The 20927-nt window shown below is 40.4% G+C and overlaps 1 long non-coding RNA gene across 1 annotated transcript; it reads right to left on the reverse strand.

Moving 5' to 3' along the window:
* Positions 1 to 834: 834 nt before the first annotated feature.
* On the reverse strand, positions 835 to 10873 carry LOC103183952. The gene is made up of 3 exons (XR_488469.1): positions 10752 to 10873; positions 2349 to 2498; positions 835 to 917 (listed from the first exon to the last, which is right to left on the reverse strand). It is a non-coding gene; the product is annotated as an uncharacterized LOC103183952 (long non-coding RNA).
* Between the last annotated feature and the right edge of the window lie 10054 nt (positions 10874 to 20927).

Below are 20927 nucleotides of genomic sequence, written 5' to 3' on the forward strand. Positions count from 1 at the left end.
ATTCTTGTATGACTGATTTAATTACATTATTAGCCAAGAACTGCTTCTGGGCATAAATAATGTGCAGGAAATAAGAAATTGAATAGATAATGTAAGAAAGCAGTATATATTGGTTTGAGACACACTGGTAGACTGGTGCTATAAGGGAGAGAAGATTATTGTTGTTTTACAGGTGACTTTCCAGTTGCATATCAAGGCAATCTGATCCAGAGCCCACATTGTAAAATACGATCATTGAAGATGAAGCCTGCTTAGATTGCAGCTTAGTTTAAATTTATAGTTCACGGAAACCTTTTGCTTCATAGATTGTACAAAATTGGCTTGTTGCCACAAATGTCAGGAACCAAATTTGCAACATTTTAAGTTGGCCCACACCTTTCCAAGGTTGATATTCAGTTTGTTATATATTACAATCTTTGTGCAATAATTACTCTTAAATCCACCCTTTTGATCCTCGGGAGGTTTCAGCTGAGCAATGAGTCAGTTTTTTTTGCAATAGACAGAAAAAGAAAACAATAACATCTTGTAAAATGAAAGAAGAGATTCAGCGGTCCACTTTCAACTTCACATCTGGTAGCTATCAAAGGCAGACATGTGTTGGAGAATCCACTGAGTGTCACATTCCAAAGTAACAAAGTCTCAAACTGTTCTTAAATTTCACTGCTCAGCCGTCACAGTTCATTTCAGAATTGGCCTTTATTGAAACAGAAATTACAGCTAAAATGGTGCCCATGTTTAACCAGGTTTTAAATAATAATAATAATGCTTGCATTCCACATAACGTCTTATCACGCTGTTGAAATGTCTCAAAAACACGTATCAGAATTTTTACGGTGTAGTGACTGTGTATCTGCGTTTTCTGGTCTTGGACATGTCTGATATTTTTCAGCTCACTGTCTGCTTGTCCTGGTGGCCGGCTGAAATAAAGCAGAGATAGGAAAAAATAGGGACTGTCACTGAAGTAGAAATTTTCAGTATTCAGACTATTGAGTAACACTGTTACCTCCATTACTAAATTACCCTTATTTTACTTAATCCCATTTCCTGTCTCTTTCCACATATCCCCTAATATTTTTAATGTCCATATGTTTAACCAGATGTTTACCCACTTCCCTTGATAGTCATCGACTACTTTTTGATATCCGGAAGTAAAACCCATGAAATCACTTGAACCCAGTTCACGTGGGATAATGGCAATCACTAATGATTTTTACATTTTACATTTAACATTCTATTGTGTTATTTGCACTGTGTGGCTATGAATCAAATTGTCTGGCTGGAAATGGTAGGAAATGGACACACAGTTAGCTCATCTTTTGACATGAAAAAGCCTGTAACTAGGGCTCATGATTTTAATGTTTTGTTTTATCCTGCATTTGAGGAGGAAAGGGAATGAATTCACTTGTCTGCAAGGAAACAGAAAATTTAGGTTAATCATCGGCCAAATGACTTTTGGAACTGAAGTCATCCATTGAAATAGAAAGATCAGTAGTTGGAGAGAAAATTCTGCTTTGCAAGGATTTCATTTTTAAAAAAAGAATAGTTTCAATGCCTGAGAGGCACTCACTGCCAGTTCCAGTCAGCATTAATGAACTGCTGTGTTGTACAGATTCAAAAGAGCTGAAAATGACATTATACAGTCAGAAATGGCTTCACAGAACTTCAGTAATTTTCATCTTCCTTTCTAATATATTTTGCTGCATGCTCTGCTGAATTTGTAGCATGGGTAATTGTGGATCCCTGTATCTCAAAGTGAAAAGCAGCTGAGGACTTTTGTAGTTAATGCATTTTTTAAATATGATACATTTTCTTAATAAAATCCCATTATTTTTTCCTCTCCATGTTTCATCCTGATGTACTGCTTCTATGTCTATGACAAACTCAAAACATGGATCTTTTAACTCAGTTTAAGGGATGACTAGTTCAGGGCTTCACAAACTGACTCCCATTTTGCATGTCTCCCACTCCCGCTATAATCTCTCTGTCTCTCTTTTTGTCTTTCTCTCTCTTCCCTCCTAACCCCCTACCAACCTGTTTGCTCACTCCTCTTCTGGCCTGCTTCACGTCCCCCGCCGTGCCCACCTCACCATTGGCGGGCAGGCCTTCAACCTCTCTACCCCCACCCTCTGGAACTCCATCCCACAGACCCTCCTCCTTGTCCCTTCTCTTGCCTTCACCAAGACCTGTCTCAAGACTCTCCTCTTCGACCGTGCCTTCAGTCACCCTCCTACCCCTACCCTCTCTGCCCTCCACCTCTTTTAATCCCAACCACCAGCTCAGGTGCGGATCCCTGACTGTCCAGCGCTTTGGGACGTCCTACTGACATGAAAGGCGCTATACAAATGTACCTTGTTGTTGGTGGTGGTGGTGGTATCACCTGCTTTTCAAACCATGATTGACCACTTGATCTGCCAGTGGAGGATTGCAGGGCTCACGTGCAACATTCTCATTAAACAATCCTTCATCTGAGATATTAAACTGAGGTGCATCCTGTCTGCCTGTTCAAGTGGATGTTAAAGACATTAAAGATCCTTTGCCACTATTTGAAAAGAGAAAGGAATTAGGAAGGCATACACACACACCTAGGGAGACAATCTGCTGCAGTATGTGATGTGATAATTATGACAGTGAGCTAAAAAGCAGGAGCATCTTTTGCAGGTTGGGAGAAACTATTTTCTTAAAGTTTTGGAGGAGGGGGAGGCTATTAAACAGCATTAAACACGTTGATAAGGACAGGTTTAAAAGGATGCACTTTTAACTGCCATTTTCTGCCATTGTGCTAGTTATATGCCATATATTCCCACTTTCAAAAAACTTACCTGCATACACATGTTTCGCGAAGCTGTTGTACATTTTCATAGCATGCAGTTTATAGAAAACAAATAGGTGTCAGCATGTCTCTGTTGCTGGCGGAGGACTGCAGGATGGAGATCCAGAGTGTGGGGTCAGAGTGGCAAAAGACCCATGGCCAATAGTGAGCAGTGCTGGATGGAGGTGTACTGCATTGTTGGAGGTACCATCTTTACAATGATACATTAAACTGAGGTCCCGTCTACCTGTTCAGGTGGACAATAAACTATTTGAAAAGAGTAGGTAGTTTCTTCCAATGTCTTGGTGAACAATCCCCCAAATAAAATTGGTCATTCATTTATTTATTTCATAGCTGTTTGTAGGATGTTGTTGTTTGCAAATTGGTTGCTGCTTCGTTTACAAAATACATTGTATACAATAGTATAAAAAATATGCTTTAGAGTACATCCTATGAAGTTCTTGGAGATGTCCTCCCAACATGAAATGCATATATATATATATATCGAAATGCAAAGATTATTACTGATGTGTTAGGTTTGCTGACATGGTTACATATACACCTGGAGCAGTTTGTTTCCAAGGGTTGAATCAATGTATTTGTTTTGAGCTCCCCAGGATCGATGGGATCTAAGTTAACTGAAGATCTCCACTGTTAATTTCGCTATCTTTGGCTTCAGTCAGGTCATTGTTGATTTATTTCCCTTCCTGAAGTGATTTGATTGTTTGCAGCAGCTAGTATTAAGCATATTTCCATGAAAGGGTCTTAAGGCCGCCTGGCATTTCCCCAGATCCAGGCACACATCACAAATACCTCATTCAGATGCATCTCAAAGGTGTATTGGCCTCATTTATGCAGAAGAACATCTCAATGCACTTAACAATGATTGTGAGTTGAAATTCGGAGAAAATTCATAATACCTGAGACATGCAGCTTGCATTAACAGGTCCACTAAAACAATGCTTGCCCATTGAAGAGTTGACCTGAGCAATAGGTAAGTGTAATGACGGTATTGATCTGCACCAAGAGATTGTGATTTCACGATACTCAATGATCCAGTGATTTGCATCAGTTCTCATGAAAATGACAACACAGATGCCCTTTGACCAATGCTGGAGGTAGCTGACTGGCTGAGTCCGTCTACTCTAATCACAATTCCATGCTATCTTCTTGTACACTCATATACTTCTATTAGACTGTAACTGACTTTGCTGATAGGGTGAAGTCTTGCTCCTGCTGGTGCAGCTGTGGATAATGCAGCACCAAGAAATCTATGCTCACTTTTTCAATGAAAATCGAGCAACATAAATCCCAGCCACACCTCCACTCTCCTGCCCCCTAAATAGAAAACTGACAAATTGGCTGTTGAATTTAAACATGTGACTGGTGTGTAATAAGTGATTTCATTATAATACTAATAATCCTTGCATTTGATATTGAGTCTTATGTTATCAAGTCGTTTCAAAGCGCTTCACAGAATATACTGTAAAGTGAATTGACTGTATATTTTGTGGGCAAAGCTCAACAGCTAATTGCGAACAACAGTGTCCCACAAACATTTGTGGATTGAATCACTGCACTTTTTTTTAAAAGGGATAATTACCCTCAGAAAAGCGATCTGCCAATTGACTAACAACTGGGTTCCAACTTACTGATAGGTAAACAGAGGCATGTGGAGTTAGGAAACTTGCCTAATGTTTCATCCTGCCAGGAATCAAACCCAGGTCCTCTCACTCACGAAGCGAGTGCTCTGAGCACTAAACTACAGGACTCCACAATATTCTTCTTATGGATGTTTAGCTTCCTGTAGTTCAGTGGTTAGAGCACTCGCTTTGCAAGCGAGAGACCTGAGTTCAATTCCAGGCAGGGCGAAAGCTTGGGCAAGTTTCCTTACTCCACACGCCTAATAATAATCCCTCCAAAAACCAAAAACAATAATAAATTGGTCATTTTCAATCTACGACTGTTTGTGGGACATTGCTGTGCACAATTGGCTGCCGCGTTTGCCCACAAATATACAGTCAATTCACTTTACAGTGTGTTCTGTGAAGCGCTTTGGGACGTCCTCCCGACGTGAAAAGTGCTCGATCAAATGCAAGGATTATTATTATTATTAACCAGTTATACTATTGGAAGTTAATTCCAAAGAATCCATCGCTACTTTCACATTCTTTGTCAAGGATAATAATAACAATAAAAATCCTTACATTTCACATAGTACCTTCCATTTAGAGCCAGCATCTCAAAGTGCTTCACAGGAGATACTGCAAAATGGAGTAAATGTGTACCTTGTGGGTGAATACAGTAGCCAGTTTGTGGAAACAGCCATGGGATGAAAAACATATAAAGAAATGAATGTCTGAACAAAAGGTCTGAAATTTCACTTGGGCTTAGCCTATGAGGCCTGTGTTAAAATTTTGTCTTAAAATTTAAGGTGTACAGAATTATAGAAAATTCTCAAATTCAGTATTCATTTTGGAAGCCTGTTTTCAGCTTTCTTAAAAAGAAACTGGCATCTAAATCAAGACAGAATTTATGAAGTTTCCACAATTATGTACGATCTTCAATTGTAAGACAAAATGGTCATACAGGTCAAGATATAGGCCGAATTCTGAGCCGTGTAAATTCAATCGCACTGTCTGTAGCTGTGTAAATTCAATCACATTGCCATCTTAGTTGAAACACCAGTAAGCTTACAAACAGGACAATCATAGTAATGTAAACTAGCAGAAATTCATTTTGCTTTTGTCTTTGATCCAATTGGTGAAAGACAATTCGTTATCTGGCATATTAAAAAAAAGGCAGTACTATAATACAAAGAGCCTTGAAAAACATGGAAGTAATTCACTATGAAGCTCCACAGACAAAACAAAATCTGCATGCTTCCCATTAGGAAATAGAAGATAATTCATTTGTAAATAGGCCACAGCTGATTCACAAGTTTGCTGCTCAGCAAGTTTACTTAAAAATATTTGCTGCATCCTCTCTGCATTTAAATGGTGCCAAGTGAGTTTCTCTCTCATTCAGCATCAGGACAACTGAGCTTGAATGATAACAGTGGGAAGGCTGCCTGACACAATAAAGTGACAAATATGAAGCGACTTTGGGGAATGCTGTGATGAAATTGTGCATCCAGTTGGATCTGCAACTGGTACTGAGTGTGATTATTGTGGGAATGGCTGTTAGTGCAACAGAGCAGCGAAATGCTGGCAGCTGTAATGTGCAGTCTGTTAATTGTGGCATTAGGGCTGATTAAGTCAGCAGTTTTCCCCTTTAATAAACAAGCAGTTGCCACTGTGACAATTGTTACTGGAACAATCTGAGCAAATCTTATAGCTCGCTAAGCCAAGTGCGAGACGGGTGGGGGTACTGTTGGATCATTACGTTTAGCTGTCCCAGCGCATTTGTGAAAGAAGACTTGCTGTTATAGGAACATAGGAACAGGAGTAAGCCATTCAGCCCCTCGAGTCTGTTCCACCATTCTGTAAGATCGTGGCTAATCTGTACCTCACATCCAATTACCAGCCCTTGCCTCATATTCCTGGATATCCTGACCTAATAAATATCTATCCACCTCAGTCTTGAACATTTTGATGGATCCAGCATCCTGTTTGGGGAGGGGAAATAAAAATAATAATATTGATAATAATTCTTGCATTTGATACATGGATTTGGCAAAGTCCCCTTTCCACCATTTCCATATCATTGACTACCCTCATTCCAACCTCAATCAGCTGAAACCCTCACCCACAGTTTTGTCATCTCTGGACTTGATTTCTCTAATGCCCTGCTCACTGACATCAACAGCTCTAATCTCTGTAAACTCCAGATCACCCAGAACTTTCCCTTCCCTATCAGGCTCCACGAGTGCATTACCCCCATTACTCACCAGGGTCCACTTGCTTCCTAAACCTCAGCAGGTAGACTTTAAGATCCTAGCTCTAACCTTCTAACCTTTGCTTGACTTTAAGTTCCTTGCTGTACATCAGCAAGGGTTTATAAGTAGGGGAATAGAGTACAAGAGTCACGAGAGTATACAACACTGGTTAGGCCTCAGTTGGAATACTGCGCCCAGTTCTGGGCCACACACTGTAGGAAGGATGTTAAGGCATTGGAAAGGGTGCAGAGGAGATTTACGAGGGTGATACCAGGAATGAGGGACCTTGATTATGAGGAAAGGCTCGAGAGGCCGGGATTATTCTCATTGGAGCAGAGAAGGTTACGAGGAGACCTAATAGAGGTTTTCAAAATCATGAGGGGATTTGATAGCTTAGAAAGGGAAAAACTATTTCCACTGGTGGGTGGGTCGGTGACTTGAGGTCACAGATTTAAAATAGTTTCTAAAAGAAGCAGAGGGGAGGTGAGAAGAAATGTTTTCACGCAGCGAGTTGTTTGAATCTGGAACGCATTGCCTGAAAGGATGGTGGAGGCAAATTCGATAACAACTTTTAAAAATGCGGTGGATGGGTATTTGAGGAGGACGGGTTTACAGGGTTATGGGGAAAGGACTAGGGAGTGGGATTGACATTGCATTGCTCTTTGCAAAGAGCTGACAGACTCAATGGACCGAGTGGCCTCTTTTTGCGCTGTACGATTCTATGATTACTGCCCCACCTTACCTCTATCATATCCTGTGTTCCTAATCCACCCACTCCCTTTGCTCTACAAACTCAAGCTTGCTTTATGTCTCCCATCCTCTCTGCATCACCACCTCCAAAGGAATTTTCAGCCACTTTGACCCCGATCTCTGGAACTCTCTCAAAATCCATCCATTTCAGGCCCTCCCTTTCTGCTTTCAAAACCCTTCTAAAAATCTATCTCTTTGATTGTGACTTGAGCCACCTTTCTCCTACCCCTCCTATATTCCACCATGCTTGGGCTCACTCTCTAAATCTGTAAAGCTCTGTGAGATGTTTTCCTAAGTGCCAAGTGCAACTTAAGTTCAAGTTATTTTTGTTGAATTTCAGCCTGAACTATTCTTTACCCAGAGGGCAATTACCGACTGGAGCAGGTTGCTGGTATAGTGGTTGAAACCAAAACATTGGACTCAGGCAGCTTGCTGCTATGATTGGGGATGGTGAGTGTTCTGCAAGTATGAGATCAGATGGGCCAAGGGGCCTTCTTCTTCTAAACCAATCTTGAGGCTGTAATTCATATCCTGAAAAAAATGCAACTAGTTTACAGGGAAGTGAGGGAAAGCTTCCAATAATTTCAGTCTTACTCTTTTGGGCAAATACCAAACTATGACTGTGGTTTTTGCTATCAAGTTTAGACACAGTCCTGGGAACAATTGGACAGAGTCAACAGTTTTACTGAGTCGCAGAAAACAGGATAGCAGTTGGGTTAGCGCTATGTGGCAATAAAACTTCCCTTTTTCAGCAGGCTCCACTCCACATATAATTGGACAAGGCAGTTTGAATTAAGTAACACAAGAAGATAAATTGCACAAGAGCCCGTGATTATCATTATTTGTAATTCCTGTGGCCCACTGTCAAGTACCACAAGAACAGAAAAGCTCTGTCCTTTTAGCTGGAAAAACCCTTGTATCTTAAAGTTTAAGATCACACCGAATTATCCAAAATCTTAATTTGAAAGCTGTTTTTCCGCAGTTTCAAAAAGAGAAATGGTATCCAAATTAAAACTGAACTTAAGACTGTTCCATATGTTTGCGTGATCTTACAATGTTAAGATCAAATTATCTTATATGCTGAATAGGCCTTTTAGGCCTTATCTGGAAACAAAGGCTACCTTTTTATTCCATTCGCTATTCATGTTTTCCAGGCACATCCTCTGAGTGACTTCCTGGCTCAATTGGCTCTGTATACTTCCACCAATTATTTTCCAACATGCAAATCAAGGCTAAAAGTCTAACAGGATTACAGTTTCTATTTCAGACAGTTCTAGTCTGACATAACACAGCCTACTGTTCTTCTACTCAACTGTGACTGATAAAACACACTGACTGGGAAGTGAGAAAAATCTAAAAGTAAAAAAGCAAAAGTATACATGCTGTAACACTGTCAAAAGACTCATCGTATTCATGTGATAGACTTGTAACACCATGCAAAAGATTCACAACCACAATACCCCTATTTGAACTATTGCAACATTCATGATGAAGTAACAAATGTGTAGCTCAGTGATTAGAGCACTCGGCTTTCTTACTCCACTCGCTTCTGTTTACCTGGAGGTAAGTAGGAACCTGGTTGTTAGTCGATTGGTGGATCGCTTTTCTGAGGGTAATAATTCCTTTAAAAATATGTGGTTGCTCAATCCATGACTGTTTGTAGAACACTGCTGTGCGTATTTGGCTGCCATGTTTTGCCCAACAAAATATACAGTCAATTCACTTTACAGTATATTCTGTGAAGCACTTTGAGACGTTTCAAAGATGTGATAAAGCACTGTATCAAATGCAAGTATCATTATTAATCAAAATTATGAGAGATTTAGATAGGATAACCAATAAGAAACAATTTCCACTTGTCAGTGAGTTAGTAACTTGAAGAAATAACTTAAGATAATCATAACAAAAATAATGGAGAGTTTAGATTCTGATCACCCTTACAGCAAAGTTAAATCATAAAATAACTTCTACTTTTACCTCAAAGACAAATACAATATTCCTGGACTTTCCCATACACTCTTCGTTTGTTGATGATGTCGGCGAGTAGTGGGGCAAGGAGGTGGAGCTGGGATTTAAGGAGAGGGGTAGAGATGGGGTCCAGGGAGCAGGCGGTGAGCTTCATGGAGGTTACTGTGTTGAAGACAGAGGAGGGGGTGACAGGTTCAAAGGTGTGGAAGAAGGGATGGATAATTGTCGGATGGGTAATTGTGTGTGGGGAGGGTAGGAAGGGGGTGGAAGTTGGGAGGGCAGTGGCAGCTGAGCGGATTCGCTCGATTTTGGACTCGAGGAAGTCCAGCATTTTCTCGCAGTGAGAGTCAGCGGAAAGTATCTGCAAGGCATGTTGGGAGGGGGCGGAGGAGCCGGTTGGTGGTGGGATAGAGGGAGGGAGTTACAGAACCAAGGGTGTAGAATCTGAAACTTCGGCTCTTGAAGGTGACTCCAATAGGGTGGGGGATGCGCAACAAGCCAGAGACAGCCGAGCGGAAGAGTTAAGCAGAGGAGTGGGGTAGGTGAAGACCCCAGAGATAGGGAAGTGCTAAGGCTTGAAGGGATTTATAGGTGAAGGCGAGAACCTTTGAAGTTGCAGTGTTTGGTGCTGGTCAGGATTCGGGCAGAAGAGTTTTATATCAGCATTCAAACATCTTAGATAACACAGAATAATCTATTCTATTTCAATGACTTGCAGCTTATCTCTTTCTCTTTAGAATTTTTTAAATTAAAAAAAAACAGCCCAGTGCTCTCTTGACTACAGTAACTAAGTAGAGAGAAGAGAATCATGTGACCTCTTGGTTTGACAGATACCACAAATACATTTTATATTCTCTCTGGTCTTAGTCTCCAAGGGAAGCTGCAATACTTCTGGTTTTAGCTGATCCTGACCTCCTGAACTTCTTTCTTTTATGAAGAATTAGCGATTGCTTCTGATGTTGTGACATTGCACAATGTTCATCTATGTTCATTCAAGCAGTAATGGGAAGATAGTTGAGACTGTTGTATGGATGCATGAGAGTAAACTGGCTGAAGAGTCTACTCGCTCAAACTATTCTTGTGCTATGTATCAACCTTCACGAAATACATACTACAGATTCAATCTCTCTGCTGTGCTCCTATCATGTACTAATTAAGAGCGGATAATTTGTATGATTGAGTGCCTTGGTCCTCCCAATGTGAAAGACGAAGTGTATATGCAATCTGTCAGTGCTGTTAATTCTTCTGATACCAGCTTCACCTTACAAAACCTTACTATAGTCCCAAGGTTTGAACGTTGCAAGAAAATGCAGATTTCTAATGAAATAAACAAAGATTTTTACTTACAAATGCACAAGTCAGTCCAAGCACTTCTGCGTAACTATTGGAAATTCCCTTGCTGGATACAGTTTTAGTTTGTTTTTTGGCCTAGGGGCGGGAACTCTTCTGCTGCTCCAGCAGTAAACAAAGCTGCGGGTCGCAATGGATTGAGTTTGTGTATCTTGTTTTTTTTGGGGGAGGATGTTTTTTTAATCTCCTTCCTGATCTGCCTAACAGGCATTCCACTCCTCTACATAATCGCTGCCTTAAAAAATAGAGAAGCAAAGCAGGTGACAAATCCTTAGATGCATTGATCTCATGTTCCCTTTTATTCCTTCACTACATAAGTAATAAATTAATAAATAAATAATAAATACATAATAAAAAATATATAATAAATAAATATATACTCAGTTATCCTGTAAAGCACTTTCAAACATCCTGCCTATGTGAAAGGTGCTGCTACATCAAAGGTAAGGATTATTATAGGATTATTATTTTTGTGATCAGCCAGGTGTCTGACACATGCGAAAACCCGTCACTATGCTTAAGAGTAAACCAAATCAGACTGAAAATTCCACCTACATTTGGAAAGTTCACTGTATTTGGAACAGAATGCACACTCTCTTCATGAAAGGATGCATCCTGCTTATCTAATTCCGGAGACTATTAGACGCAGGTTGGCAAGAGTGAAGACTTGTAGATCCCAATGTGTGTGTTGGAGTGCTGCTGGAGTTTAATCAGGTAAAGCCTCACAGCATGCCATTAAAAGCAATGTCTGCAAAGCCTCTCGCTGCTTTTCCTTATAAGACACAGTTGCAGGGTTAACAGGAACTGAGTGGGAAGAATCGTTGTTTCCAGTGCCCCTCAAAGACAGCCGATGAGCCAGCTTGACTGTGCTGTCACCTGCAGTGTAGTGGAGTCCTGCAGACTTGCCTGGCTCAGGAATCAGACTACCGAGATCGCCAAGAGGATTAATTAAATTCCGACATTTCGTTGTCAAACATGTCACCTTGGAACTAGCTCAGCTCCAAGGAGACCCTGCTTATCTGTCCCCTCTCCGAAGGAGGGTAGTTCAGTAGTTGGTCATTTGATATCTGCCAAGCACATGTTTGAGCCATCCCTGGGTGGATGGCAGGTACCATGAACTCCCTGCAAGCTTCCTGATGAGCAGTACAGCAGCATCTTGGGCCTTCTATTTTTTAAGGCAGCTATTGGGCTGCCACAGGTCAGACTTGCTTGCGGTCAGCACAATAGCTGCCTTAAAAATCGAAATCAAAGCAGGAGGCAAAGCCTTGGAAGCTTTGATTTTTAGGTTTTCAGGACATACTGTCATAAATCTAAGGTCCTCCAGAGCTGCACATTAATACTAATTCCCACTTGCATTTTTAATTAACATTATGTATGAATAATGACATGAGGTTACATTATTTAAAGAAGAATTTAAATAAATATTTGACTGGGTGACACTGGTCCATCACTTGCCTTGAGCCTTTGATAGATTTTAGGCAGTAAACTGATGAGGTTGTGATATTTATTGTGCAAGAAACTCAGTTGTCTGTCAATTTTAATTATGTATTCGGGAGATTCCCTCCATTATAATCGATGATCATGGTTCCGCTGAATTTCACCCCTTGATTTTACTTGGGATTTCAGTGTAATGCATTGCCTGAGAACAGTGTCTGAATCTTCATCCAATTAATCAATTTTTCCAGGTGGTTTCCGCCTGTCTCTAGCGCTGTACTTTGTCAACTCTCTTCATGGTATGGTGATGGAGATATCCTTTATAGCAACATAACCTGAAACAAGCTGATGCCAAGATTAACAGAAGTCATTTAACTTTCTGTCTCATTTTTGTCTTCTCCCTAACTAAACACATGTACTTGCTGCTCTCATGATATTATGTGTGTTACCTCATTGCACATGACCTCTTCCCATACAGATACATTTAAACTGATTGTGAATAATAATATAAATACTTATATTTGATGTGATCCTGTGGAGTCCTGTAGTTCTGTGGGTGGAATTCTGTAGCTCAGTGGTTAGAGCACTTGCTTCGCAAGCAAGCGACCTGGGTTTGATTCCTAGCAGGGCGAAATGTTGGGCAAATTTCCTTACTCCACACTCCTCTGTTTACCTAGCAGGAAGTAGGAACTCAGTTGTTAATCAATTGACGAATTGCTTTCCCGTGAGTAATAATTTCTTCAAAAATTAATAATAATAACAAATTGGTCACTTCAATCCATGACTGTTTGTGGGGACACTGCTGTGCTCAATTGTCTGCCGCGTTTCGCTCACAAAACATACAGTCAATTCACTATACAGTATATTTTGTGAAGTGCTTTGAGATGTCTCGAAGATGTGATAAGGTGCTATATCAAATGCAAGGATTATTATTATTATTATCATTGATAGTTTGTGTCAACTTGGCTCAGTTAGTAGTTTGGATGAGATGTTAAACCAAGATCCCGCCTGCCTGTCTAGGTGGACGTTAAAGATCCCACGGCACTACTCGAAAAGAGAAGGGAGTTTCTCCAGGTGTACTGGCCAACAATCCCTCAAATAAATTGGCCATTCACACGTGGCTATTTGCGGACATTGCTCAGCGCAAATTGGTTGCCTAGAAATACGTACTCAGTGTACTTTACAATATATCCTGTGAAATGTTTTGAGATGTGAAGTTAATGGCTAATTTAATTTGGGGAATTGTTGACCAGGACATCAGAAAAGCCCCTTCTGTTTTTTGAAACAGTGCTAAGATATCTTGAATGTCCACCTGAGGAGGTAGACGGGGCATTAGTTCAACACCTCACCTGAAGGATGTCGCCTACCTCCAACAGTACAGAACATCCCAGCACTGCATTAGGGTGTCAACTTAGACTATGTCGGTTCCAAATCTCAACGTGCGGCTTGAACCCACAACCTTCTGACTTAGAGGCGAGAATGCTACCAACTGAACCAGGCTGACAATCAAAGGATAAAGGACACAGCTTGGATCAATGCACTGCTCCACTGCTCCTGGCCTCTGATCCTATCTAGCCAGCTCCTCCCCGTTAGCTGGCCGCAGAAATATTTCAGGCAAAAATGGAAAATACCTTTGGCATCTAAATTTAAAATTAAAATGTTCTCTTCATTTTAACCACATTGGAGCTGACTAAGCTAAAAAAAACAAGCCGGAAGAGAGAAACCATCTTCTATTAGTCTAAGGGATGTTCTGATCCCACGCCCCATAGGATCACAACATATTCTGCCCTTGTGATAATTACAGCCGGCACTAGTTAGCACACAATAATTTAATAATTAAACCCCACGTATTATCATCATACAGTATTAAATTCAATTCTACTGCAAAAATTGTACTGAAACCCATTACGGTATCTTGTTACAAAGTTACGTAGAGTGATACGGCACAATAAAAAGGCCATTTGGTGCTATTTTCCTCCATCTTTAAAAATAATTGTTCAGTTTTACATTGTAATTCTAAAAAGCTATTTGGTTCCTTCAAAGTACAGTTTATGCAGTTTTTATTCAAGAAAAATGTAAATATTTAATAAAAGCGTAAGCAGCTGTCATCCTCTATTACTAAAATTGAATCCAGTGAAACTTATTGGAGCCTGGAGCTTATTCAAAGGGAACACTAAGTGAGCTGGGATGAGGTTTTAAATTCGGCCTGTGTTAGTCAATAGAAAAATGTACAATTTCCGTTTTACTGCGGTGAGACAAATCCACTTAATTAATTGCATATGAATACTCCAGTTGGAAATGCATATCTAAGCATGGGGCCAAAACGGAGACAAATTAATCTATTTTGTTTCTTTCTCACAGATCAATACAGGTCTCCAGCCATCAGTCAAGGACAGAAGACACTGATTAGACAGAATAGTTTGGTTTGAGATAGATTAAGATTGTCAGTGTATGGCGGAGTTTGGCTTTGGTCCAAGCAACAGCTAAGGAAATGGACTGTATGTTGCACAGAACACTTTCCAGACACCAGGCAAAATAGAAGAGTACAATATCACCATTCTTATTGCGTAATAGTGCATTTAGGGTTAGGAGCAAAAGCACTGTGGTTAAAGGAAATGTTAATAGTGAATAAGAGGGGTTGGCTGAGTCAGAAGGCAATGGGGTTTAAGATCAATGTCAGAACTTTGAATTCACAGCCTAGTCTGATAGGCCAATATAGTGCTGGACGTGTGCTGCACTGGTGGAGGTGTCGTCCTTAAGATGAAATATTAAACCGAGGTCCTGTTTGCCTTTTCAGAGGGTGGTAAAGATCTAGTGGCACTATTTGAAACAGAAGGAAGTTTCTCCTGATATATAGTGAATCATCCCCCAGGTGAAAGTGGTCATTTATTTTATGGCTGTTTGTGGAACATTGCTGTCTGCAAATTGACTTCTACGTATGCCTATAAATATACATTTGTTACTATTACATGATATAGTTATTTTATGTTGATAACATATCAAAGTGTTTCACAACGTTTCTGTAAAGTACAGTAACTCGGTATTTGTAGGCAAACACAGCAGCCAATTTATGCCCAGCAATGCCCCACAAAGAACCAATGATTTTTTTATCTGAAGGATTGGTGGTCAGGATACCAGGAGAAACTCCCTTTCTTTTTTCGAATAGTGCCTTTGGATTTTTGAAATTTACCTAACCTGGTGGACAGGCCCTTGGTTTATTGTCTTATCTGAAAGTTTGCAATGCTCATAATCTGGAACACCTACAGCACTGATTTGGAATGGTCTTGTGGGAGAATATCCTAGGCTAAAGATAGTCCAGGTGATTAGATTGAAATTAGAGGTAGTGGGGTTGAGGGTGGAGGCAGAGATGTATAGTTGGGTGTTATCCACATACATGTGGAAGTTGACCCCATGTCTGCGGATGATGTCAACAAGAGGGAGCATATAGATATTGAAAAGGAGGGGACCAAGGACAGAGCCCTGGGGAATGCCGCACCAGATGGTTTCAGACATACAGCAAAATATCTGAAAGCACTTTACAAAGTGTAAGTTGAAGCTTGAGCTGGGAGGAAGGTGATGGGTACACAATCAATAAGGTGGGCTTTGGGGCAGGTTTTGAAAGCAGATATTGAGGGGATAAGGCAGATGGATTTTGGAAGAGAGCTCCAGAGAATGGAGACAAACTGGCTGAAAGCTCGTCTGCTGAGCAGGTGAGGAACATGAAGTAGGCCAGAGGTGACAGAGTGTAAGGGGTAGTGTGGGATGTAGGAACACAAAAGATCGCAAAGCTAGTGTGGTGCAAGGCTCTGAGAACATTTGAAGGTGAGGAGGAGGAGGATCTTCATGTGGAGTCTCTGAGGGACGGAGCCAGTCAAGCAGGTTGAGTATAGGTTATTTGGGGGTAAGCAGGAAAGGCAGGCTGCAAAGTTTTGGATGATACAGAGCTTGTGGAGGGTAGAGCAGGGGAAGCTAGCCATCAAAGATAGAGTTAGATGCCATCCATTTACATATGGAAGTGGACCCCATTCCTGCATGCACAGTATACATACTGGGCCTGCAGGTTATTTCAGTCTGGTTATTTCAGAGTGCCCCAGAAGGCTCAAGCTCACCAGGCAGGTTATTGTGGAGCTGTGTCACCTGCTGCAAGAAGACCCAAGGGGACAGCACAGTTATTACTGCAGTGAAAGCCAATGCTGCTCTCAATTTGCAGACTATCCATAACTCTGTAGATTCTGTCCTCTTCAGTACCAGAGTCTGTCACGCCTATCCTTGCTCAGCTCCACAGGCTCCCCCTGGCTTCACCACTCTGACCTTTCAGACACCCATAACAAGCATCACAGGAGTCAGATTGCAGCTTCACACTGCATACAGTTTGTGCAATTCATATATTTGTGTCTAACACTTACAAATACACAGGCACTCCACTTTGCAGTGAATCCTGTGAAGCACTATGAGATGTCCTCCTGATATGAAAGGCGCAAAACCAAATGCAAGGATTATTATAACACGAGTGAACATTTTGTTGTATGCTTATAATCGGAAATCCTATCCTATGAGCGGAACAAAGGTTTGCTATTGTTAGCAAACTCTGTGAGTTATATCCAATGATCAGTGTTATAATGTTGCAGCAATTTTTTTTAAATCGGAAAGCTGTCAAGCCATTATGTGCTTGTGCATGTATAAAAAATATACAGGGTCAATCTCAGTGGGTCTATTATGTTTGGAAGTGTATTATTTTCCAAACTGTTTCACTTTCAGCTGTGAATATGTTTAGATTAAGAGGTTCTCAAAGACAATAGCCAAGTTTGTTTGTTAACACCTCAAATTGAAAGAGTCCCTTGAAGCTTCCCCGAAACTTGGATCAATATTTTGTTAAGATCAAAGGTTTGGCAGGTGTTAGCAGACCTCAGAAGTGGTTCATCTGGAGAGACCAGAGAGGGAACAAGAGAACGGCAGGTCAGGACCTCAAAACAAAGAGAGAGAGAGCGAGAAGCCCTGATTGTTTGTTGGTTCTGTACTGTGGAAGAAAAAGTACCATTCTGCAAGAAAAAAAGAAAAAAACGGTTGTCGGTAAAGCTTTCCATCTTTTCCACGGCATTAATTCCTTTACTTACCAATTTTAAAGTCTGTGTATTCAGTGCATATATATATATATGTAGATATATATATATAGATATGTACATATATATATGTCTAGGGTTCCAAATTAAACGCTTCCTTAGTTGGAAAATAAGCTTACGTGACTGTTGATATATTTGCGATCTTGTTCCGTGGAGATTCAGGATTTACTGGTGTTTTATTGTTTACTCGGGTTAGTTTAAGCTTGCATTTATATATTGCCCCTCACATAGGGTAGCAGTCCAGAGCGCTTGAGTAAACAGTATGTGCTGCAGAATAAGCTTAGAGGGAGCAAAGCCAGGTGCAGTTTAAATTTGCAGTGACCAAGAAAAGGACTGCAAAGGTCATCGATGGGGATAAGCCAGACAATCAGTAACATTGTGACAAATGTACCTGCCACTTGTGCTTTCAATGTCTGTAGTTCCAACATCTTCAAGATTTTCTAACAAATGGACAATTGCTTCTTGGTGGTGTGTCAGTTCTTTAGTCTGTTGCCCTCTGACCCCTTCTGTAAGATGCACATTTCACCTTTGAACAAAAGAGCAATGGAGATGGGGGGGATGATGAATTCGCCCTTGGAAAATCCTTCCTCTCTCATCATGGCCTATTTCTTGTAATTTGCATAATCTTCTTGTTTTCACGCATTTGCAAGACAGATATTTATTATCCTTTCTACCCGTACATTTTTCTTTACCATTTATATAATTTATAACTTGAACTATGCCCAAATATACACATGCGTCCTATTGTCCTGCCCGATTCTGATGTTAGTATTTACATTTAATACTGTTCTTTAGCTTGTATAGTTCCTGCCATCAGAACCCATCTTGTCACCTTGTGAACAATTTTGCCTTATTCGGCAATGTGGAATTTTGAGTTCATTACTTCCAGTTTGTAAAATGTACTGAACATTTGATGTTTAAGTATTGAGGAATTTCAAGCTCTTTATGTTCCTGTCAATTTAAAATAAATCAGCGAATGCACTTGCTTCTCCTTCCCCACTGCATTAAAAAATGCCAAAGTAGGTGACAGCTAATTTTTTCTTTACATTGATGGGGCAGATAGGATGGGGGATATGAAGCAGGCCAGTGTTCACTGCGCCAAGGGAGCGACCAGATTGATGTGATTAGAAGAGGTCACAGAGATACTGTGGGGTGAGGCCCTAGAGGGATTTGAACTTAAGAACAATGATCTTGAACTCGATCCGCTGGGGGATGGGGAGCCAGTGGAGCGAGGGTAGGGGTGATGGACTTGATGCATACACGAGAGAGAAGGAAATAGAGTGATATAGAAGAGGGATATATGAGAGGGGAACAGGAGAGGTGGAGGCTTGTGTGGAGTATAACCTCTGCGTGGACTAGTTGGGCTGAATGGCCTGTTTTTGTGCTGTATTTCTCTATGCATGTATGAAATTCGTCTGGTCCCTGAAGATTCCAAGCAATCTTCTTTGGAACAGGAGCAACATGAACAGGTTTATAGTTCCAAATGATTCAGAGTATTTACAGAAGAAATCTGGTGCATTAAAAAGCATAAGGTTTTACAGTGTGTTAAAATCCCCTGGTACATAAAGTATGAATCAACTTGTCTGGTTTGACAACTACAGGTAAAATTTATGTGGAACAGTTCACCACATTGCCGTTGAAACAGATTGGCAATCAGAGGTGATCCTTCAAATTACTGAAGAATCTTATTGTTGCTGCAGGTCTTAGTGTGCTGACGGAATGCTTTATGCTCTGGTTTTTATCTCATTGAAGTATATTAGGGATGATATGGCATGAGACAGCTTCTGTTTTCAATATATTTGGGGAATGGCTTAATGGACTTCCTCTCGATGTGAAATTATAGATGCAATTTATTGTTGTTAATCACTTTAAAAGACTTCATTGGGCATTGTTTATTGTCCAACAACCAGATTGAAACTCTGCTTATAATCCTGCACCTATGGAGATTTAGGGAAATGGAGCAAATGTGGCATCTTGCTTCAACATAAAACAACCTACAATGCGCTGTGAATAAATAACAACTTTTAAGAGGGAAATAGATAATTATTTGGGGAGGACAAGTTTGCAGGACTATGGGGAGAGCGTGGGGGAGTGGGATTAAATTAGAAGCTCTTTTCAAAGAGCCGGTACAGACACGACAGGTCAAATGGCTTCCTTCTGTGCTGTTTGAATCTATGATTCTATGAAATTCTTGTTTTATGATAATAATAATCCTTGGATTTGATATAGCGCTTTTCACGTCTTCTCGACGTCTCAAAGTGCTTCACAGAATAGATTGTAAAGTGAATTGACTGTATATTTGTGGGCAAAACGTGGCAGCCAATCGCGCAAAGCATTTATGCTAAATTAAATCAGTTAGGTGAGTGATTTTTTGGGTCAGCTAGATGTTTGACAAATGCAGAATATATGCCACCTATACATGGAAATTTCCCTGTGTCTGGAATGGAATTCACTCTCTCCTCCCTGGAGGGTCATAAGATGTTTATCGAATTCCAGAGAGTGTTAGGCATTCTACCCATTAGGTTTTGGCTTTCATGGTTAATGGGAGCTGAGTTGGACAGAAAGCACAATTCTCTGATTTGAGCATAATTATTGGACTGGGCAATGGAATATCTCATTGCTCCCGATTCCACAGAACAGCCTATTTGAACATCAAAAAATAGGATACCGGCTTAATTCAGTTGGCATCCTGTAAAGCAACATTCAGCTACTGCCTCTGAGCTCATGACATTTATTTTTTTTGTGCTGAGTTTCACTTGGCCCACATCAAAGGTGGCAGACAAAGAATTTTCAAAAGTTCCTACAGAGCAAAATGTTATGCCAAAATTGTGGAACTATTCAGATTGAAATTGTTATGCAGTTTCACAACAGTTTCAAATTGTAAGAAAAGTCATTAATTTCTCTCCCCCCCACCATATGCAACTTATAATACTTTACACAATTTATATTTATATAATGTCTTTCATCGGGAGACTGGGGCAAATGTTTGAGGGAAGCGATGCAGTGAGCAATGCGCACAATATATTTGTTCTGTTTTAAACAGAATTTTATCCTGTATCTTTTGTTATTATATTCACATGATGCAGGCAAACTGCTGCTACTGTGCCAGGAATAATAAGACGATCTTTCAAATTGTTGACACATGCTTCACTGGCTGCAACGTCTCACTAGGGCTAATCAGTTTAACTTAACTTTTGACTGGACAAATTAGTTCAATGGATATAGTGGCATTGATCGTGTTTGTGTTATGTTAACATTTACTGCTTTATATTATCTGGGCCAAAACAAGCTTGGTTGGAATTTGTTATCTGTACTTATTGGCAGTCGAGTAGTAAATGAATACAATAAGTCTTATTTGCGGATTTGGTTGACAGATTGTTTTGACTCAGTTTTTGTTTCGCAAGCAAAGTTGGGTACAGGCTCCATCATTCCCAACAAGGTTTATACTAATATACTCTAAGTTGCAGGCCACAAATGTGAAAAAGTGGATATCTATTATTCCCCTAAACTACTCAGCCCAGTAGTTAAGCTCCTAAGAGGTCATTAGAAAATATGAGAGGTACTACAACAATTTGCATTTATATAGCACCCTTTACCAAGGTTGTGCTTAATAGGTACA

This window comes from Callorhinchus milii, unplaced genomic scaffold, assembly GCF_018977255.1.
Source record: "Callorhinchus milii isolate IMCB2004 unplaced genomic scaffold, IMCB_Cmil_1.0 Scaffold2, whole genome shotgun sequence".
Taxonomy (NCBI): Eukaryota; Metazoa; Chordata; class Chondrichthyes; order Chimaeriformes; family Callorhinchidae; genus Callorhinchus; species Callorhinchus milii.